The sequence below is a fragment of the Balaenoptera ricei genome, chromosome 12 (assembly GCF_028023285.1).
Source record: "Balaenoptera ricei isolate mBalRic1 chromosome 12, mBalRic1.hap2, whole genome shotgun sequence".
NCBI classification, from domain to species: Eukaryota; Metazoa; Chordata; class Mammalia; order Artiodactyla; family Balaenopteridae; genus Balaenoptera; species Balaenoptera ricei.
In genome coordinates, this window is record NC_082650.1 from 12,310,547 (window position 1) to 12,334,462 (window position 23,916).

The 23,916-nt window shown below is 42.1% G+C and overlaps 1 protein-coding gene across 1 annotated transcript in view; it reads right to left on the reverse strand.

Annotated features, from left to right (window-relative positions):
• Positions 1-1,995: 1,995 nt before the first annotated feature.
• The window catches only part of SCAF8 (SR-related CTD associated factor 8), a 171,148-nt gene continuing 149,227 nt past the window's right edge, over positions 1,996-23,916 (reverse strand). Inside the window, exon 21 of the mRNA XM_059940947.1 lies at positions 1,996-2,035. The gene's annotated coding sequence lies outside the window, so the exon portion shown is untranslated. The remainder of the gene's footprint in view (positions 2,036-23,916) is intronic.

Sequence of the window (23,916 nt, forward strand, 5' to 3'; positions counted from 1 at the left end):
AACAGTAAATGTTGAAGCTGCCGTCCCTCAGCAGGCATGAAGAAATGGTTGATCTTGGATCCACGGGCAGCCATGAATACAACGAGGAAGTCATAGAGGAGGAATCCTCCAAAACGGAAGTTTCAAGGTCACAGAGAATTTTTCTTCTTATCCAAACGCAACAGTCTCAGGAATGCCATTCCGTGAGCACAGGCTGTGAAATTCCACAAAAATGGAATTCTCTCCACCTGGGATCCTCAGTTCACCGAGGTTTTCACCCCACATTTATTTGTGGAGGGAGCGGCTGAGGGGAGCTCTTGAAATTCAAGCTCTGCCCGGAAAGAGTGCAGAACTGACCAGGCATCTCAGCTCATCTGAACCCAGGCCATTTTCAGGTATTTGACAAAAAGAGCTAACTCTCTAAGAAGACCATTTTCACATTAGCCACGTATTTAACTTTAATGTTCATATAACAGTTCAATGGGATATTTACCAATAACAAGAAATTTTAAAAGAGCGCTTTCAAAAATAGGAATTCAGGGACTTCCTGGTGACGCAGTGGTTAAGAATCCACCTGCCAACGCAGGGGACACGGGTTCGAGCCCCGGTCCGGGAAGATCCCACATGCCGCAGAGCAACTAAGCCCACATGCCACAACTACTGAGCCTGCGGTCTGGAGCCTGCAAGCCACAACTACTGAAGCCCACGCACCGCAACGAAGAGTGGCCCCCACTCACCACAACTAGAGAAAGCCCGCACGCAGCAATGAAGACCCAACACAGCCAAAAATAAATAATAAATAAAATAAATAAATTTAAAAAAAAATAGGAATTCAGGCAAAATACTACTCCCCACATGGGTGAAAAGGAGGCACACTCTTCTCAATCAACCTCAGAGATCATCCTGTTTGGGGGGAAGGAGTTATATTTTTTCTACTCAGAAAAATTATTTGAAATAATCTGATGTGGTTTCACAAAATTGGTTGGATCCATTGTTAACAAATGGCTCAAGAAATGCTGTCATGTTTCAAGAGAAAAGTAAAACTGTTATATGGACATGATGTCGTGGGTGTAGGAACGAAGGTGTGCATGCAGGGACAATGGAGGAGGCTGCCGCCCAGTGCCAGGGTCCCCAGAAAGGCTGCCCAGATGGGCTGACACGTGAGTGAGTCTTGCAACGCAGGCAGGGGAGGAGGGGGCTCGAGATCGTGCCAGACAGAGAACAGCGAGAGCAAAGGCACAGAGGGACCCAGCAGACGATGGGCCCGGGAGTGAGGAAGGGGCATCACGAGATGAGGCTGAGGACGCGGGTAGGGATGGGCCCCAAAGCCCTTGGAAGCCAGACTGGGAGGCTGGATTTAATCCTGGGGGAGACAGGGGCCTTCCCGGGGAGTGATGTGGTTGGACATGCATCTAATTTTAGGTGGAAGGTGGTAAAACTACAGCAGGGCAGGGAGATTGACCAGAAGGTTAACATAATCAGCCAAACACGAGCAACAGAGAGCAAATGAGTCAGCAGAAGACCATTTTTGACACCAACTTCTTTGTCTCTCTATGCAAGAACCAATGTGACACCACCCTCTGTGCCCCATGGAAGCTGGCTCTATGTTCATTTTGAAAACAACAAAGGGAAGGGAGTCCTGTTTGACATTTTTGGCAGGGAGCTTAACCTTTCGAGCTGAACCACTTATTATCCGATTTTCTTTTCCATCAGAATCTTTGTGGGGGGGAGGGGCAGTGCCGAGAAGGAGCGAATGAGAAGCTTCTGTATGAGGGAGCTGGGGGCACAGAACTGCGCTGCTAACCTCTCCACACCAAGCATTTTACTTCTCCTAGACATCTGAAAAAATCTTGACTTTCATACCAGTGCAAGCGAGGCATTTCTAACCGCTCTGCTAACTTCAGGACGGCCTGCTCATTAAGAGCTGGGGAAGAGGGCAGGGACCAGCTGGTAGCAAATGGAATTCACTACTGACCTTAAATTTAAACGAGGTCCACGAAGAGGAAGGACTTCATATTCTGCTAGACTTCGAAGCTCCATTATCTTCTGAGTCATTCTGTCCTGGAAGAAAAGAGCAAGTGGGCTCGTTAAATTACTCGTATGTGAATGATCGATTCACACTGCATTAAACGAAGAGCTGACATTTCATGGACAAGACGAAGTACAGTTCAGAACGAATTACTACTGCGACAATGCATGCAAAAGCCTGATTTTTGAAGTTTCATTTATGCAGATGACAGATAACCTGACCCTTCATTTTGGTGATCAGGTCAGCTAAAGCGTCATTTAGTATTGCTGCGCGAAAGTAGCAAGAAATGGTTATAAAGAGAAAAGGTTGCAGGTCCTGTATTTGATTCAGACTCTGCAGCTGAGATACGTTTTCAGTGAAATGTTATCTCCTTGCTGATTAATACGATCCAGCGAATGTAAAATGAAGGGCTTTAAAGTTCATATTTGTGATCACAAAGTCTTGGGAGTGGGTAGGATTCTCCTTCACAGATGAAGAAATAAGATCCAGAGAAGCTGTCCTACCCACAATCTAGTGGCCAGTTACTGATCGAACCACAAGTTCTTCGGCCAGTGTGCTCTTTCTGCTACATCAGACTTCATTTAGGTGTCGGCGTTCTGAAACAATACCTCTTATGAAGACTTCTGAGTCACAAAACACTTTAAATTTCACGCTGATTTTAAACTTATTTTGTAGTCTTTTAAACTGCGGAAGTCATTTTCATTTTTGCAAAGAAATTCTAATAATGAGCTCATCTCCACTTTTCATGGAGAAATGAGTCCCACTAGGGTATGACAAAACCAACTTGCCCCCATGACCTTCCCCTATTTTCAGCCAGAGCCTGGCCTGGGCTAAACCCTAGAAGAAATTGCTCTCCCTGAAGGGCTATCTGTCCCTGGATCCATGGCACTTGGAAAATCTCAGAGTGCTGAGTGGCTGGAGGCCTCAGACTGATGGACTTCAAACCTCTCATTACACTTAAAGAAAGTTCAGCGCAGTTCAGATCATCAATTAAAGGGTGAGCCAGTTGGAGAAAACCAGACAGAAACATGTGTTAATTGAACGTCTGTTGGTACTAGGCCCTGTGTTCTCTGCTTTAAATACATGATCTCATTCTGTTCTCACAACTGTCCCACAGGTATGCCTGAGCACCTCTCCATTTCACAAATTTTACAAATGAGGCTGGGTTCTTTGGTTCAACTAGTATTTCCCTGAGCATCTGCTACCTGCCAGGCACCAAGGTGGGTGGTCAGTCTACAAAGGAGAAATGGATAAGCTCCGCCTCCTGCCCACAGTGAGGTCACAGTCTAGCAGGGATGGGGCAGGGGGGAGTCAAGCATGCTAATCAGAACTATGTTGTTCCAACAGCAGCTTGTAGCCCAATTAGATAGAAGATCATGAAACCAGTTTAGTGGGTCTTGAACAGCACTCAAAATAAATAAATGAACAAAGTAGAACAGAATAGCACAGAATGGAAAATATCAGAGAGCATGGAGTAAAGGTAAGGCAACTCACATGGATATATGCCTATATCTCTGTATCAGTCATATATATGCATCTGTGTGCATTGATTTGCAATGGAAAATATATTTTCTTTTGTAGGTGATGGTGGAAAAAACTGTGAAAGCTGTCAAGTTACAGAGCAAAGTGACAAGCGCTCTGTTAGGAGGTCATGCAAAATGGTAAACGCAAACAGGAGGGAACGTCTGCCTGCAGATTAATTTGCACTTAGCTCCAGAGTAAGCTGGGGACAATTTTGGTTCCTCACCAAAGACAAGTCTCTTAAGGATGGGATGCCCACATCTAATGCTCAAAACTAGGAAGAGCTTGAGAAGGGCTGGGGTGAAGTTTCCAGGACTAGAGAGGAAAACAGAGTAGGGGCCCTTCTCCCACAGTCTGGGAAAGAATGTGGCACCCATGAAGCCACAAAAGGCACAATGACACCAATGGAGCCAGACTCAAGAAGAGGGGGTTAAACCTCAAGGAGATGGAACCCAAATCTAGCCCGAATTGCTAGAACTGTGGAAGCTGCTGGAAGGTCTCTCAATTCCCAGCATCCCACTGTGAAGAGAGTGTAGAAGAGCCTCCGGAGTGTGGAAGGTGGGCCAGGGAGCCAGATGTGGGTTCCTTTAAATGACCTTAATCTCAAGAACAGAGCCTCCTTTGGGATGACAGGTTACTGCAACCTTCCTTAGCAGGACAAAACAGTTACTCAGTTTTCTTTTCTTTTAACACAACTTCCTTCGGACATATTCTAGATACCATGCTTACAGGTTGAGGATCTGTGGCAGTCCACTGGATGGCCACGTGGAGATACTTTCTCAGGTGTCTGAGTATGGACTCAGGTGAGAGAAAGAAGATCTTCCTGTAGAGTAACCTGAGTTACTCATGTTGTAAGCCTCTCTGATGTGGGTTTAGGGGACTATGCAGTAAGACCTAGCTCAGGGCAGCAGCTAAATTCACTGTGTCATTTTGGTGACTTGGTTATTGCATATTTATTTTTTAACAAGCAATGAAATGACATAATGTCAAGATTAATTATCTTATCCGTTATTTAACCCATATTTTTTTGTGGTACAGACTTATGTGACGATGACAAGCACTGGGTACTGTACAAAATAAACAGCCCCAGAAATGTATAGAAAAGTAACGACTACATGTTTATGTTTTATGTTTCTTCACCCATCACCTGCGTCTTTAATAAGTTCCTCTTCACTACCGGCTGAGGAGAGAATACTAGCACATGTTGAAAGCAGGAGAAATAATTTGGGTAGGATTTTTTATTCTATTAAAACAGAGATAGTTCATATGAAAGCATTTCATGAACTAAATGTTATTCTGCAAGTATTCGCCATTTTAGTTATTATTATCATTATTATTATCGATGCTAATAAGCTATTATCAGGTAAAAAATGTAAAGTATTAGTACCCACAAGTAAATGAAATTATATTTGATGGCTCCTGAGTATACTGTTTTTCACACCTTTTTATTTTTACACCAAGGACTCAGATTTAACATTTTCAAGAATCAAGATTAATAATAAGGCAGAGAGTTTAATAAGTAATTATTCTTCATAACAGAAGTATGGATGGACATTTTAAGTTTTATTTATTTATTTTTCTTTATATTTTTGGCTGCGTCAGGTCTTAGTTGTGGCGTGCAGGCTTCTCTCTAGTTGTGGCATGCATTTTTTTTTTTTTTTCTCTCTCTAGCTGTGGCTTGCGGGCTCCAGGGCGCATGGGCTCTGTAGTTTGTGGCATGTGGTCCTCTAGTTGAGGCACGCAAGGTCAGTAGTTGTGGCACGCAGGCTTAGTTGCCCCACGGCATGTGGGATCTTAGTTCCCCGACCAGGGATCGAACCCGCGTCCCCTGCACTGGAAGGCAGATTCTTTACCACTGGACCACCAGGGAAGGCCCTGGATGGACTTTGATTAATAAATATGATCTTCACCATACAGACGGAGAAGCTGATGCCTTGCCCAGCATCACGTGGTGGCAGAACCAGAATAGAAAGGCAGACCCCTGTCACACCAGAGCCCTTGCACTTTAACTTCTAAGCTTGCTCGTGATTTTGGTTTTGGGTTTGCTTTTTCTTACAGAGCCATAGCTGATTTCTGTTCTTTGTCCAGAAGAGAGATGATCATAGGTAATTAATGATTATATATAAGCACACACGTCACAAAATGGTATCAGAGAATGAAAAGCTCTCCTTGAACATCAGCCAGACAACTTCAACCTTTCCATTGCTAGTCTAGATTGAAAAGAAGTTTTTTGGCTTCTTAGCCTTTTAAATTATTTCTATCTTTAGGTTTTACCATGTTTCAATTAATATTAGGTGTTATCACTATGCTTGCAAAAAAAAAAAGTCTCAAAATTATAGCTAACACAAGGTAACTTGTGAGCGAGTGTGTGGCTGGTAGAATTTAACTTAAATACTTTAAGTCCTACTTAAAGGTCATTCAATAGATAAATTATAAGGAGTTAGAGGAAGTATCTACAGTTTTTAAAAGTATTAAAAGGTATATTAAATATTTTTAAACAGGCAAATTAAACTTTTGAATCTAGAGATGAAGCACGATTGAGTGATAAAACTATTAAAAGTTAAACACAGGAAAGTGGTCACCACAGAAGGGGCTGGGGGGATGCAGTAGTACAGTTCTATTTCTTGGCTTTGGTAATTCATTAAGCCATACACTCGATTTGTGTGGTTTTCTGTATCTGTGGAGGTTTTTTTTTGGGGGTGGGGGTGGGCAGGAAGAGGACTCTGATGGTACCAGCCCCATCCGTGGGGAGAAAGTCTTTTTATTTGGTGGGGGGCACGGCTTATGGGATCTCAGTTCCCCACCCAGGGATTGAACCCAGGCCCCTGGAGTGAAAGCATCAAGTCCTAACCACTGGAGTGCCAGAGAATTCCCTTTTTTCTCTTTTAAACTAAAGGGGGATTTACATAAAGAAATCATTTGCTTGAAATAGGGAACTAAAAATATAATAATCAACTGTTATTTCCAGGTCTTGTAGGACAAAAGGAATGACAATTTAAGCCTACGTTCCCTTCATTTGTCATACAAATGCCGCGTTTTGAGGGGCTCTGGTGCAGTGTACCTGTGTCAGTCACTGAGTAGTCTTAGGTAGTATCGGGCTCCTTCTAAGAATGTGTTCAAAATGATTTCGATGGCAAGTAAGTCTAATCCATTGTACCAACAGCTGGAGGTTTTATTAGCTTTGGAACGAAATTTTTAAATAGATGGTATCCAAAAGGTACAAGTTCTTCAGCTTTATTTCTTGCTTTCAGGTTTTAATCAAGTTCAGAGCAGCTCCAGATTTCCTCCCCCACCAGGAGTAGTCAAGATAATCCCCAGGTAAATTCTAGCAAACACCAATCCAGGGCCGGCAGTCCCGTTCACTGCCGAGCACCTGGGTCCGGGCTCCCGGCCGGCGCTGGCGAAGGCCTGCTCTGTGCCTCTTGGCCTGGCTCTGCGGGCGAGGGCAAAGCACCAGCAGAGGGCACAAGCCATGCTGACCCCTCCCAGGTCTCCAGGCTCTCACTTCGCTGCTTTTTCTGCAGCTGAATAAAACAGTTCTCCCTTTTCTGTTTATTTGCACAGAGGGCTGTTTAACCTAGGAGCACAACGAGTGGGGTGAGAGCTACAACCACGTGGCCGAGAAGGACTTCCAATCACAATAAACACGCCCAAAGAGGGAGGAAGATGGTAAGCGATCTATTTCCTTTCTAACATTCTTTAAAATAAATGCAGGGCCCTGGAGGAGCCAGCCTGACATGTTTCCACGAGATGAATAAGTGTGAGGAAGCACAGATCCTTGTACACTTGTACACACTACCTGCGCTGTGCCCAGGCCCCAGTCCAGGCCACAGTTGGGCAACTGGGTCCCCAGTGCCTGAGTATCTGGAGATTGTCTACAATGCAGTCGTCTGGGCTGCTTTCCCTTCCGTGAGCCCTTGGCAGTCTGACATGGAAGAAGATGCTCTTCTCTGACATGTTCTGAAGAGCCTCCTTCATCCCCCGAACAGAGTCTCCGGCTGCTGGAAAGCTCTGTGATGGTTTACCCCAGCCACGGCAGGCCATGCCACAGCGGAGGGCAAGCCTAAGCTACACTGTGGTCCGTTGCCTTTGGAAGCTATTTCCCCGGAAGCATGTGAGCAAAATCCACACCAATTTTAAAGCAACATGTGATTGTTGTGAAAGAATATATGGAACTATATTCTCTTCATCTGCTTCCGTGAGTCTGTTCCTTCTAAAGGCTGAATCTACGTGGCTTTCTGCATTACTCACCCTGAACAAGATGCAGAAACGCCCAGCACCATGGCGAGGGACACATTACACACTAGAAGGCCTTAAAACATCACCATTAACAAAACGCTGGATTCTCCCATTGCTGTCAGAAGGCAGGATAAGAGATAATCTAAGTCCTTTAAAGGGAGAAAAACTGCTCTCATTTTTAACATGAAAAGACACCCCCTACCCAACATACACCTAACACGAATGACCTGGCTATAGGAGGGCTCCCGTCAGATGATTTAACCTTGCAAGTCTATCAAGTTCCCATCCAAAATACCTTCCTTTGTGGCTAAAAGCAACAGTCTGTGAATGCATTGAGCTGAAGGCCAAGAGGGACATACAATAGCTTTACAGGGTGACCTGTTGCTATTACTAGTGCTGCTTCTTAGATTTGTGCAGTGCACAACCTGTGAGGCCACGTGTGGCAGCCCTGATTATACTTATGATGTCAGAACACACTCTTTCCTTGTGTATTTGCATATTATTTATATTAAAAAATGAATATGTATATTACATATTCTATATAAATCAGTTCCTTCTATCCTATGTCCACATAAATCTTATTGGTTAGTCAATTCTTAGTTTCATTGTTCTAAACCAACATCAATAAGTTAATTATGCTTAGTGCCCAAGTGTTAGGAACTCCTTTCCTTTTCATCTCTGAATATAAATCTACTTGAAAGTCAGACTTAGTTTCACTTGAGTCAAAAGTGATCTTTGATTTCCCCCTCCCATTCCATTGGTCACCAAAAATTGGGCTAGATGTTAACGCTGCCTTATAAATATTTCTCAAGTCTCCACACTCTCAGGCCTTCTAATATTTCCTCCAGATCATTACAGTAGTCTTCTAACTGGCCTTCCAACTTCCAGTCTCTCTCAATGAATCTGTCACATTACAGCCAGAGTTACCTCCTCAAACACAGATAGCTTTAGATCATTCTTGTTTAATGGCTCTATATTCCCCAAGAGGTAAAGTCCAAACAAATTGCTGTGATGTAGGACCAGTTTATAGTCCCATCAGCTCATCAGTTTGGGCTAAAATAACTTCCAATACCACCCAACATCCATTCAGGCATCCATTCAATGAAAATTCATTGGGCCCTCTTAAAAACACAGTGGGATTCAGGAAGACTGAAGAAAGTCAGTAAAACCCATTCCCTGACCTCGGGGCGCAGACACCTGGGCAGGAGATACAGACGTATAAATAAATAATTATAATCGACCATCATAACTGCAATTTGGCCCCAATCCGGTGTACCAGTCTCATATTCAGTGAATTCCCACTCACCCATTTTTCCTGTTTTCCAACCATGTTGAATTTTTTGCTATTTAGAAATGTGCCAGTTTCTTTCATACCTGCATATCTTTTTTTTTTCTTTTTTTTTTTTTCATACCTGCATATCTTTACTTCATCTCCAGTGTTTGCAATGCCCTCCCTGAGCCTCTGCCCAGTGAATCCCTATTCATCCTTCAAGACTCTGCCCCGAAAAAAAAAGACTCTGCCCCGTATCCCCACCTCTGTAAGGCCTTCCCTGATACTCCCAGGCATAACTATTAGCTTCTTTTTTAGGGCTGCCTCTTCTTGGTTTATACCTCTACTTTAGCAAATTCTTACATTGTGCTGCAATCGTTGTTTAAATGTCTATGCTTTCTGCTACTTTGAGGGCAGCCCCTATGTTTTAAGGACTTGTGGCTTTTCTAGCTCCTCACCTACCACTTGGCACACAAGTGGATTAGGAACTAAATGCAGAGCGGCAAAGGCCAGCCAGGGAAAACTGGCCCCCAGAGTGAAGGGCCTGAGGCAAACCCCACCCAAATCAGTCACCCCTTGTGTGCTGTCCAAGCCCCGGCCTCACTCCTGTCTGCTTCCTAGTGTGTGGGAGGATGGTTTCTTTGTGTCTGAGCTCATCCTAGGCCACAAAGGGCTGCAGTCTCAACAGGGGACGGAGTGGGGTAGCAACGGGGAAAGGACTGCATCACTCTGAACAAGGTTGATTCTTTGGGCTGCAGTGGATCTTCGCTGTGCACAGCAGCCAACTCCAGTATCTTTTGCTTCTTTTGATTTTGGTAACCAAGAATCTGGGCTCCATGGAAGTGGCTTCTAGAAGTGGTAAAGTTTGCCTGGAACCAATATATTAAGGCTACTGGAGTAAATATGAAAGAAGAAATGAGGAATCCATATTTGAAATTAAGTACAAATGACCTTCCTTCTTCCCTCTTTCCCTCCCTCTCTCCCTCCTTTCGTTCCTTCCTAAAAGTGGAAAACCTAACTATATGACTGGTAGATGTCATTTTTATATATCTGAACACATTATTAAAGAGTCCATTAAAAAATCCATTTCCACCAAGTGAAATTAATTAATTTTAGAGTCATTCATTCGGTCTTCATTTATCCCACAAAAGAGGGTAAGATGTGAAAGTTGCCCTCAAGAAATTCACAGTCTGGAGGCCACATTTAGTTCATTGACAGCCCTGCCTTTTCCCCCAGAGTGAGACATTTCACTCCATAGATAGTTCTTATGGAGGAACTTTAATTAGTTGATTAATTAATTAGCCCACAACTCCCTCTAGGCTAAAATTGGTGACTTTTCCAAGAAAAGTTACTGAACCGAAGCCCAAACAATAGAAAACTAGACTAGAGTGTGTATGTCTGCAGCTTAGCGTCTGTATACAAATATTCATAAATACAAAGACAGGGGGCTGAACATGACACAGACATTTCCCACTGCCGTGGCCGCCGTCCAGATCAGCCAAGGGGCCGGGGGGCAGGTGGAAATCGCTGCCGCTCACCTGGCCAAAGGCAGTGGTGGGGAGCATGGTTTCCTCCCCAACAACTGGGGTCCTGCAGCCCATCCTCCCCATGACCTGGGGATTGCCTTCACTCTGCCTCCTTCTCCATGGATACTGGGGGAGAAGAACCTTCCATGCCGGATCCAGACCTCAACCTGCTCCTTTAATAGGTTCGTTAGGGAACCACTGACCGAAACCACCCTCCTTGGCCTGGCACCATGATAACCACTTGCGTGAGCTGTCTCACAACAGGAGGTCCCGATAAGGAACATGGTGCTGCAGCCGAATACCAACCGGGAGAAATCGGGAGGGGCCCAAAGGAGGGAGGAGACGCCAGCCCATAATACTGTCCTGCCAACAGCCCAGAATCCTTCACGCTGGACTCCATCTTGGCTGAGAATTGCATGTGCCACCAGGAAGGACCCTGAGTCAGACCAAATATGGGCCAAGCAAGATGACTGGCCAGAGACAACCTGGAAACTAACACCATTACCATACAACCTGAGACTGCGAGCCACGTGGCAGAGCAGTTCTCCTGGGTTCCCTATCCTGCTGCCCTCCACACGGGCGCCCCTTCCCAATAAAGTCTTTTGCTTGGTCAGTACTTGTGTCTTCTTGGACAATTCATTTCCGAATGTTAGACAGGAGCCCACTCTCGGGCCCTGGAAGGGTGTCCCCCTTCCTGCAACAGGTTCAATTCCTGGTCCTCCCATCTCACCAGCAAAGGCACAGAATACAGGCTTGCCCCCTTCTTGAAATGGTTTGATGTGATCCTAAGAGGCTCCAAAAAACCGGGTGTTATTTCTACTCCTTATTACACTAACTCCATCTTTTCTCCTCTGGAGGTCACAGCAGCCCTGTGTGCAGGGTCTGTGATGGGCCAGCTTTTGGGTCCTGAAGCCTCAGTAAATTGGCTTTGTGGGGTGTATCTTCATTTCACAAAAGAGAAGCTGGAATTCAGAGTGGCTTACCCAAAAGATATTCAGTAAGTCAAAGCCTTCTGGTAAGTCATGAGGAAAACCAAAGCTATGTTGTTAAAGTTTGAGAAAAGCACATTCCAGAGCCGTGGTTTTCTCCTCTGCACGGCCAAGGGCCAGATAAAGCACAATTTGCCTCCATTTCTTTTCTTGAATGAAGTAAACAGCACCACTTTTGAATTCATTATGTCAAATTAACTTCAGAGAAAAGAGGAACACAGCCCAAGAAAGTACCATTAGGGAAAAAAAGTTTCAAAACTACCGATCTGCCTATGCAACCCCACAGTCTTTCAAACTGAAGGCGGCGTTTGCCCAGAGAGTGATTTCATCTTGCAGAAGACAACCCTGTCCTGGGGCAGGAAGGATTTGAGTAAAAAGGCGCAAGCATCAGCGTAAGTCCCAACTTCAAAAGAAGTATAATCAGCATTTCCGGAAACTCTCTCCTTCCAGATCAACAGGGTCCCCAGGTTGAAGATGAGTCACTTCCCATCCCCAGAGTTTCCCCAAAACCACACATTCCTCTCACTGTCCTCGGCGGTCATTTGCATACGTTCTAACCTAAACTGGGGCCATTTATAAAAGGGCTTGTGTTTAACTTTATTCAATTCCAGTGCTTTCTTCCAGCTACCCAATCTGTACGTAATTAAAATCATATTGAGGCAAACATTGAATGGTATGAAAAGTTTTACCATATGTATACAACTGACTAGCTGTAGAATTTGGCATGTCTGCAGTTATCCCATTAAGAGGGGCGAGCCTGGCTTATTTTGGAGTATACGTTATATGTTTTGGATCGGTCCTGTTTTTTTACTTCTATTAAGGCTGTCTGTGATGCTTAACCCTTTGTCAACGGTTGCCACAATGTGCTCCTGCATTGCAACAATGAGGACCACTGGACGCTGACTCATAAATTATTTGGCTCCTTTGAAAATTTTCCACTTTCTGAACCCAAATTAGCTTTCTCAGTCTTGACAACAAAGGCTGAGCAGATACTATCAAAGCCTCTGGGATAGGGTGGAACTGAAGGGAGAAAACGCAGATGGAATCATCGCTTCCAAATCCTAAAGGCAGAGGGCACTCCTTAAAGCTTGAAAGAGGTAATTTTAGGACAAAAAGAGGAAGTACTGTGCTACTGTAGATAATAAAAATATGAAACTTATGTCCCGTGAGAGAGCAGATAAAATACAAAGGGATTCAAGAAGGAGTTAGCAAAGGTCATGCTGACAGATCCACCTTTGAAGAACATTCCAGACATTCTGAGACTGAGACCAGAGAAGGAAAACCTATCTTTCCACCTTATCACATGCCCCATTCCACCCACCCTCCTGCACAACCATAAAAAACTTGAGGCCTTTGTCGAGGAAGAATTATAGCTGGATGGGCCTCTGGTCTGATTCTCCAGGTCACTGTACTTCCTACTCGATGTAATTTGTAGTTAGTATAGCTGCAAAGTTGCAATTTTGCTTTAAGATATTCTTCAGTATAGATTTCAGAATGAATTAAAGTCTCTCTTAACATGTGACGTGAAGAAACACATGTTCTTAATCTGTGGGTTTAAAATTGTTTTCGAATTACATCAATGAGACAGAGCCTCAAAAGAAGAATCAGGCCACCAACCCTCAAACACTAGAGTATTAGAGCAGTGTAGGATAATACTACTTTCCAGAATGTCTTACAACAAATCAAGCATTAACATTCTTTGAAAAGGGACTTTCATCTGAAGCTAAGAACAAAACAAAACAAAAAGCAACAGAAAAAGTTGCATTTGGGGCTTCCCTAGTGGCGCAGTGGTTAAGAATCCGCCTGCCAATGCAGGGGACATGGGTTTGAGCCCTGGTCCGGGAAGATCCCACATGCCGTGGAGCAACTAAGCCTGTGCGTCACAACTACTGAGCCTGTGCTCTAGAGCCCGCGAGCCACAACTACTGAAGCCCACGTGCCACAACTACTGACACCAGCACGCCTAGAGCCCGTGCTTCGCAACAAGAGAAGCCACCACAATGAGAAGCCCGCACACCACAACAAAGAGTAGCCCCTGCTCACTGCAACTAGAGAAAGCCCGCACACAGCAATGAAGACCCAATGCAGCCAAAAATAAATAAATAAAATAAATATATTTTTTTAAAAAAAGGCGCTTTGGAACCCAGTGGGTGCTAGTTGCTTGCTGAAGACAGAAGTCTTGCTAAGCAGCTCTGAGGATGGAGTGAGGCCAGAGGTAGCCAACGCCCCCAGGAAAGGGAGTGGGGAAAGAAATGTTCTCAAGGCATGAGTCAGTCAAGTCCCCAACCAGAGAGCAAATCCTGGGTACTCAGTACCAGATGCAAACCTACAGAATGTTAAGATTAGAAAACTGTAGAATAACTGTGGAGAATTCATCCTTTTTTTTTTTCCTTTGGCCACACCGTGAGGCTGGCAGGACCTTAGTTTCCCCACCAGGGATTAAACACAGGTCCCCTGCAGTGGAAGCACGGAGTCCTAACCACTGGACCATCAAGAAATTCCCAAAAATTCATCCCTTAAAACAGGAGGCAGATAGGAAGGTTATTGTGAAATGTTTAAAGATAGTTTTGGAAACAAAAATTTTGTATTTAAAGCTTAGTTACACTAAAACACTAATTTAAAACATATATGCATCCCAATGTTCATAGCAGCATTATTTACAATGGCCAAGACATGGAAGCAACCTAAGTGTCCATCAATAGATGGATGGATAAAGAAGATGCGAGATACACACACACACACACACAATGGAATACTACTCAGCCTTAAAAAAGAATGACATTTTGCCATTTGCAACAACATGGATGGATTTGGGGGGCATTATGCTAAGTGAAATAAGTCAGACAGAGAAAGACAAATATGGTATGATATCACTTATATGTGGGATCTAAAAAGCAAAACAAACTAGTGAATATAACAAAAAAGAAACGGACTAACAGATGTAAAGAACAATCTAGTGGTTACCAGTGGGGATAGGGAAAGGGGAAGAGTAGGATAGGGGTAAGGGATTACGAGGTACAAACTACAAGGGAGAGAACGCAAATCAATAAAATTAGAAATGAAAAAGGAGAAATCACAACTGACACTGCAGAAATACAAAGGATAAGAGACTACTACAAACAACTATATGCCAAGAAAATGGACAACCACGAAGAAATGGACAAATTCTTGGAAAGGTACAATTTTCCAAGACTGAACCAGGAAGAATTAGAAAATATAAACACACCTATCACAAGTAATGAAATTGAAACCATAATTAAAAATCTTCCAACAAACAAAAGTCCAGGACGACATGGCTTCACAGGCAAATTCTACCAAACATTTAGACAAGAGCTAACACCAATCCTTCTCAAACTCTTCCAAAAAATTGCAGAGGGAGAAACACTCCCAAATTCATTCTACGAAGCCACCATCACCCTGATACCAAAACCAGAAAAATATCACAAAAAAAGAAAATTACAGACCAATATCACTGATGAACATAGATGCAAAAATCCTGAACAAAATTCTAGCAAACAGAATCCAACAGCACATTAAAAGGATCATACACCATGATCAAGTGAGATTTATCCCATGGATGCAAGGATTCTTCAATATACGCAAACCAATCAATGTGATACACCACATTAACAAATTAAGGAATAAAAACCATATGATCATCTCAATAGATGTAGAAAAAGCTTTTGACGTAATTCAACACCCATTTATCATAAAAACTCACCAGAAAATGGACAGAGAGGGAACCTCCGACAACCTAATACAGACCATATATGACAAACCCACAGCAAGCATAATATTCAATGGTGAAAAACTGAAAGCATTTCTGCTAAGATCAGGAAAAAGACAAGGATGTCCACTCTCGCCACTCTTATTCAACATAGTTTTGGAAGTTCTAGCCACAGCAATCAGAGAAGAAAAAGAAATAAAAAGAATACAAATTGGAAAAGAAGAAGTAAAACAGTCACTCTTTGCAGATGACATGATACTATACATGGAAAATCCTAAAGATGCCACCAGAAAACTACTAGAACTAATCAATGAATTTGGTAAGGTTGCAGGATACAAAATTAAGGCACAGAAATCTCTGGCATTCCTATACACCAACAACGAAAAATCAGAAAGAGAGATTAAGGAAACACTCCCATTTACCATTGCAACAAAAAGAATAAAATACCTAGGAATAAACCTGCCTAAGGAGGCGAAAGACTTGTACTCAGAAAACTATAAAACACTGATGAAAGAAATCAAAGATGACATAAACAGATGGAGAAATATACCATGTTCTTGGACTGGAAGAATCAATATTGTGAAAATGACTATACTACCCAAAGCAATCTACAGATTCAATATAATCCCTATCAAATTACCAATGGCATTCTTCACAGAATTAGAGCAAAAAATTTTACAATTCATATGGAAACACAAAAGACCCCGAATAGCCAAAGCAATCTTGAGAAAGAAAAACGGAGTTGGAGGAATCAGGCTCCCCGACTTCAAACTATACCACAAAGCTACAGTAATCAAGACAGTATGGTACTGGTACAAAAACAGAAATATAGATCAATGGTACAAAATAGAATGTCCAGAGATAAACCCACGCACATATGGTCACCTTATCTTTGATAAAGGAGGCAAGAATATACAATGGAGAAAAGACAGCCTCTTCAATAAGTGGTGCTGGGAAAACTGGACAGCTACATGTAAAAGAATGAAATTAGAACACTACCTAACACCATACACAAAAATAAACTCAAAATGGATTAAAGACTTAAGACCAGACACTATAAAACTCTTAGAGGAAAACATAGGCAGAACACTCTATGACATACATCACAGCAAGATTCTTTTTGACCCAGCTCCCAGAGAAATGGAAATAAGAACACAAATAAACAAATGGGACCTAATGAAACTTAAAAGTTTTGCACAGCAAAGGAAACCATAAACAAGACCAAAAGACAACCATCAGAATGGGAGAAAATATTTGCAAATGAAGCAACTGACAAAGGATTAATCTCCAAGATTTACAAGCAGCTCACGCAGCTCAATAACAAAAAAACGAACAACCCAATCCAAAAATGGGCAGAAGACCTAAATAGACATTTCTCCAAAGAAGATATACAGATTGCCAACAGACACATGAAAGAATGCTCAACATCATTAATCATTAGAGAAATGCAAATCAAAACTACAATGAGATATCATCTCACACCGGTCAGAATGGCCATCATCAAAAAATCTACAAACAATAAATGCTGGAGAGGGTGTGGAGGAAAGGGAATACTCTTGCACTGTTGGTGGGAATGTAAATTGATACAGCCACTATGGAGAACAGTATGGAGGTTCCTTAAAAAACTACAAATAGAACTACCATACGACCCAACAATCCCACTACTGGGCATATACCCTGAGAAAACCATAGTTCAAAAAGAGTCATGTACCAAAATGTTCATTGCAGCTCTATTTACAATAGCCAGGACATGGAAGCAACCTAAATGTCCATCGACAGATGAATGGATAAAGAAGATGTGGCACATATATACAATGGAATATTACTCAGCCATAAAAAGAAATGAAATGGAGGTATTTGTAATGAGGTGGATGGAGTTAGAGTCTGTCATACAGAGTGAAGTAAGTCAGAAAGAGCAAAACAAATACAGTATGCTAACACATATATACGGAATCTAAGGAAAAAAAAAAAAGGCGATGAAGAACCTAGTGGCAAGACGGGAATAAAGACACAGACCTACTAGAGAATGGACTTGAGGATATGGGGAGGGGGTGGGGTGAGATGTGACAGGGTAAGAGAGTGTCATGGACATATATACACTACCAAATGTAAAATAGATAGCTAGTGGGAAGCAGCCGCATAGCACAGGGAGATCAGCTCGGTGCTTTGTGACCACCTAGAGGGGTGGGATGGGGAGGGTGGGAGGGAGGGAGATGCAAGAGGGAAGAGATATGGGAACATACTGTATATGTATAACTGATTCACTTTGTTATAAAGCAGAAGCTAACACACCATTGTAAGGCAATTATACTTCAATAAAGATGTTTAAAAAAAAAAAAAAAAACTCTTAGAGGAAAACATAGGAAAAATACTCTTTGACATAGACCACAGCAAGATCTTTTTTGACCTACCTTCTAGAGTAACGGAAATAAAAACAAAAATAAACAAATGGGACCTAGTGAAACTTAAAAGCTTTTGCACAGCAAAGGAAACTATCAAAAAGACAGCTCTCAGAATGGGAGAAAATATTTGCAAATGAAACAACAGACAAAGGATTAATCTCCAAAATTGTATATTTTGGAGCTCAATATCGAAAAAACAAACAATCCAATTAAAAAATGGGTGGCAGACCTAAATAGACATTTCACTAAGGAAGACATACCTATGGCCACGAGGCACATGAAAAGATGCTCAACATCACTAATTATTAGAGAAATACAAATCAAAACTACAATAAGGTATCACCTTACACTGGTCAGAATGGCCATTATCAAAAAATCTAGAAACAATAAATGCTGGAGAGGGTGTGGAGGAAAGGGAACACTCTTGCACTGTTGGTGGGAATGTAAATTGATACAACCACTATGGAAAACAGTATGGAGGTTCCTTAAAAAACTAAAAATAGAACTACCATATGACCCAGCAATCCCACTGCTGGTCATATACCCTGAGAAAACCATAATTCAAAAAGAGACATGTACCACAATGTTCATTTCAGCACTATTTACAATAGCCAAGACATGGAAGCAACCTAAATGTCCATCGACAGATGAATGGATAAAGATGTGGCACATATATACAGTGGAATATTACTCAGCCATAAAAAGAAACGAAATTGAGTTATTTGTAGTGAGGTGGATGGGCCTAGAGTCTGTCATACAGTGTGAAGTAAGTCAGAAAGAGAAAAACAAATACCGTATGCTAACGCATATATATGGACTCTAAAAAAAAAAAAAGGGTACTGATGAACCTAGTTGCAGGGCAGGAATAAAGAGGTAGACATAGAAAATGGACTTGAGGACGTGGGGTGGGAGGGCGAAGCTAGGGCAAAGTGAGAGTAGCATCGACATATATACACTACCAAATGTAACATAGATAGCTAGTGGGAAGCAGCAGCATAGCACAGGGAGATCAGCTCAGTGCTTTGCGATGACCTAGAGGGGTGGGATAGGGAGGATGGGAGGGAGACTCAAGAGAGAGGGGATATGGGGACACGTACATGCATATGGCTGATTCACTTTGTTGTGCAACAGAAACTAACACAGTATTGTGAAGCAATTATACGCCAATAAATATCTATTTAAAAATAAAATAAATAAGCTACAAGGATATATTGTACAGCACAGGGAATATGGCCAATATTTTATAATAACTATAACTGGAGTATAACCTTTAAAAAATGTAAAAATGTTTTACACCTGAAACTTATATAATATTGTAAATCCACTATACTTCCATTTAAAAAAATAATAATAGAAAATGAAGCTTGGTTACATGGTAAATAAGGATGAAACACGATAGCTGATCTGCCAAGTGAATGAGCAAATAGAAAAAAGGAAAGTAAGAAGATGCCATAGTAAGAATAACGGCCTGAGATTAGGGCACAGACAAACTAGCAATGAGAAGGGATAATTAAGTGAAAAGAAAAGTTCCAAATTATAATGAAAACTTGTAAATAAGGATTGTCCATGAGGCCTCTCACTGTATTAGCCTCTCCCCTGCAGTGTGTTCTCACACTGCTTCATGACGCAAACAGGGAAGAACAGAACCCCCCAGTCTATAGACAAGGGGACAGGCTCAGAAGAGACTTGCATGCCCAAGGGCACAAAATCAATAACTGGTGACCTACTTGACTTGAGTCCTTTGCTCTTTTTCGATTAAAGTGCTCAAAGTGTGTCACCTTTTCCCCCTTTCCTACATCAATTACATGAAAATAAATGGGCTCCAAATGTCTTTCTTCCCTTTGGAAGATGTAATTAAACCATTAGAAGAAAAGTAACTAATTTAGATGATTTATCAGAATATTTCTGAAACAATACCATTAACACCCCCTTTCCCCTTATTATCTAAATAGTAATAAAAGTTAGGGTAAAATGGTAGGGCCTTTTAGGAGGCTGGAGCAAAAAGTCTTTCATGTTCTGTTACTTTCACTAAAGACAAAATGGAAAAATGCCATATTCCATTTGGGGACCCACCAATGGGACCAGCAAGGATTGAAGGGGCACACAAAGGCTTTCTTTGGCATCAGGCAGAGTTACTCACCTATCTGAGGAAACCAGATGGAAAGAACAATAGATGCAAAATGTACTGTACAAAAGAAACAAATATTGCATTTATCACAATCTTGATTCTAAAAATAAAAGAATTGACTTGGGAACCTGAGTGTCTCAGGGCAGAGGGGACTGAGTGATTCATAGACTAGCCCGAATATTCAGTCCTATCTCTTTTCCATGGATTAGTCCCTAATGTTTTTCTGACTTTCTCCTGCTCTGGGTAGGATTTTATGTAATGCATGTTATTGGTCTATAGATGAAAACCCATTGGAAACCAGCTCCCTATTTATTAAATACACTTTAGGGCTACTTCCCTTTGCCTGACAAAATTTTGATCTAGGATATTCTCTCCCTACCACCAAACATGTGCAATTTCTTTAATTTGGCTTCTTGGTTCAACTTGAGGTTGAATGTACTTATTGCCACCACAGAGTTGGATAAGAGCAGATCTTCTATTTTCTAACTGCCTTTAATTTAGAAAATAAAGTTTAAATTGAACTAAAAAAAAATTAAATTCAAAATAAGAATTACTTTCAGACCAGGCCAGGGAGTCGAGGCTCTACAACCACACGTATCTTAAGTGATCCAGGAGCATCAGATGCTTTAACCTAAATAACTGCTCTGTATTATCCTGATTGCATGTCCACAATTTTCAATCCATTCTTTCTGCAGGCTGGGAAAACTGTTAGTTCCAATCACTGCAGGAGATTGAAAAATTCTCTTCTTAGGAGACGGTTAGGCTGAGAATTGGTAAATGGCAGGATGACAGGGGGATCTGACTGGAGCCCAGAGAGTGAGATTGCTCCTTGTCCTGCAATAATCCTATTAAGTGGTTCCCGGCACAACACAATCTGGGCTTGAAGTGGCTGTAAGATAATGAATGAGTCTTTAAGTGTCACTTAGCTGTAGAGGTAAAACTCCAATCCCAAACTCCAGGGCTCATCAGCATAATCAAACATTGGACATGAGGACCCTTGAAGGAGCCCACTTCCCTGAGAGGCTGGTGTTGTAGCAGTTACAAAATGCTCCTTGGAGAAAGGGGCCTCACCTTATTTGGGCAGAAGCAGTTTACTCTGTTCACTAGAAACTCATCCTGTCTAGACTACAGGGTTGATCTCAAGTGTACCTACAAGTGATGAGGAAACCCTCTCCAGCTCACTTGCCAAGGTAAAGACCTCAGGTTCACTCTCACAGCAATTATAATCAATCTCAAGACATCCTTTGGGCAACAGAGGATGCAGAGACAGCTGCTTCTTCATTAGCCAAGGAAATTAAATAAAAGCCTATCGTGAGCAGAGCACCCATTGGCTGATACCAGCTCAGTCCCTGGTGGATGGCCGATCTAGATGAATGGAAATGCTTTTTTCCTCTAGTTGTTCTATCAATTACTGACAGAGGGATATTAAAACCTCTAACTGTGATTGTAGATTTGTCTATTACTCCCTTAAATTCTGTCAATATTTGCTTCGCATATTTTAAGCTCTGTTACTAGACATTTACAGATTTATGGTTGTTATGTGTTCCTGGAGAATTGACCCTTTTATCTCAGATAATATTCATCATCCTGAAATCTATTCTATCTTGCATTAATTTGGCTATTCCAGCTTTCTAAAGCATACTGTTTGTAAGACATATTTACTCCATCTTTTTACTTTTGATCTACCTGTATTTATATTTAAAGGCAGCACGTCTTTGGGTCTTTCTTTTTCTCCAGTTTAATAATAATCTCTGCCTTTAAATTAGAGCGTTTACTCCATTTATATCCATTTACTGTTAGTTACTGATGTGGTTGGATTTAAGCTCTGCTACTCTGATTTGTTTTCTGTTGGTCCCATCTGGATTTTTAAAAATTCCGCTGCCCCTCCTTTCTTACTTCTTTCTGGGTTAAATAGATTTCCATTCTCATTTCCTTTCTGTCTTTTAACTGTGCCTCACTGCATTTTCTTCAGAAGAGCTAATACAACTTTATAGAGAACAAAAACAAATGCCCTGGTGCCCTCTGCTTCAGGATACTGTATCAGTACAGAAAACTACGTAACCAGTTACTGAGCAGAGCTGAGAATCCCGCACCTCCACCTCTCCGCCCCAAAGTCCTTATCAATAGGGAAAGACAATTCTTCTTCTTCTTCTTCCTTTTTTTGGCCATGCAGCAAGTGGGATCTTAGCTTCCTGACCAGGGATCGAACCCACACCTCCTGCAGTGGAAGCACAGAGTCTTAACCGCTGGACCGCCAGGGAAGTCCCGACAATTCTCCCTATCTTCTTAAGAGCCCTTCTAGTGCTATGATTCCACACACTAAAAGACTGTAGAAGTTCTTCTTTAAGTTCTCTTGATAGTAATTTTTATAAAATTTAAATCCCTGGATCTTCATGGCCACCCACCTAAGGATTCAAATTCCTAAACTTCTGTTTTGTTTCCTTGAGCCTCTTCTGTGAACTTCGTCTCTACTCATACAGGATTGCAATCCATTCTCTGAAAATACGGTTTATAATCAAGCTTCAGGCCTGAGAGAACTGAATAAATCTAAGGCTTGCAAGGAGCTCCCTCTCGAGGTAGCCTTTATAAAGATGCTGAAAACTTCGCGTTTGTGTGAATTGGTTGTTACAGTTCCAGCTTCAGGAGCTAATAAAATTAATCCAAAAGCTATGTTGGCTAAATTATGGAAGTAAATATCTTCTTATTATAAGTAATTCTAACTCCCCAAAGACCATATAACCTCTGGCAGAAAAATAAACACAGTGCCTCACTAAATGCATGCCCTAAATGTAAAATACACTAACAACCAGAAAGGTAAATGTGGTTCTAGAGTTCTGGTTTTAGATATTGTTCCTTATCTTGCAGAAAGGCAAGTTTTCTCCAGAGAGAGAGATGGCGGGTGTGGGTTTGGGTACGTCTCCTGAGTTGGAGGGACCAGGGTATGGAGACTGACTTTGCCACTCTGCAGCTGTGTGAGTCTGGGGGAGTCTTTAAATCCCCTTAAGCCATCTGAGAATGAGGGTGACAAGAGAGCCCACCTCAGGGGGTGTGAAGGGAATGAAGCGTCAGGCTGCAGGGGGACCGTTAGCAAAGGACCCAAGGCATGGGAAGTGCTTGGGTGCTAAGTGCCCCATTACCTCCATTTATAAGACTCTTAGATGAAGGGCAGGACACCACTTAAAAGAGAAATCACCAGGATGCTTCTTGCATTCCTGATTATTGCACACTTCCTACTCTAGCTAAGAAAACTAATTTTTTCCCTGGGTTTTTCATCTTCCTTTGGGGCATCATCTGCTAAATTCACACAGCAATGAATGAAGTTCTTTAAGGCAGCGTACAGAGGATATTTGGACAAGCACAGTCAGTTCAGTGGAAGAGTCAGTTAAGTCACCTGCCTGATTTTCACGGTTCAACTAAACTTACTGACAAGGGTATTACGCTGGGTCTCCTCCCGAAGCTCTCACGAGCTTTCTGACGTGATGCTTGGGAAGTAGAAGGAACAGACTCTGTCCGGAATTTCTGCTGCTGTTCCTTTAACTCCCTCCACCTCCCAGCCTGGTATTAGAACAGAGGTGACACACACTCTTTTGCAGATGCAACTTGCCAATGGGACATTGTTGGGAACTTCTTCCTCAGTCTCCTATTTATTTTTGTTTGTTTGTCTGTTTTTGGTCTCCACCTCTGCCCATATACTCAAACAGCAAACAAAGCTGGGAAACTGGCAGGGAAGTCTGCAAGATTTGAACAGTCTTGGGAAAACAAGAAGGAACAAGAGCCAGGAAGATAATGATCTTGGTTTCCAACAGATTAAATTTAAAGATGAAGGGGAGGTGTGGTCGGAGAGTTAGGTAGTTTGACATAGTACAACCCAAGACTTGTGTACTAAATCAAACCTACTTGCTGGAATAAAGTGCAAAGTTTGCACATGTTTTTATGATCACACAGGAGTTTTGTGATAAAACAAGCTATTTCAACGTGTGTGATGACCACAGCTGTGCCCTTGGCCCCCAGAAGATGGGGATTTACTTTTTCCCCTTTGCCATTAAGTAGATGGGAAAAAAGTGTGACATGCTGCCCTAAGAACATCAGGAAAATGCCCCCATCCC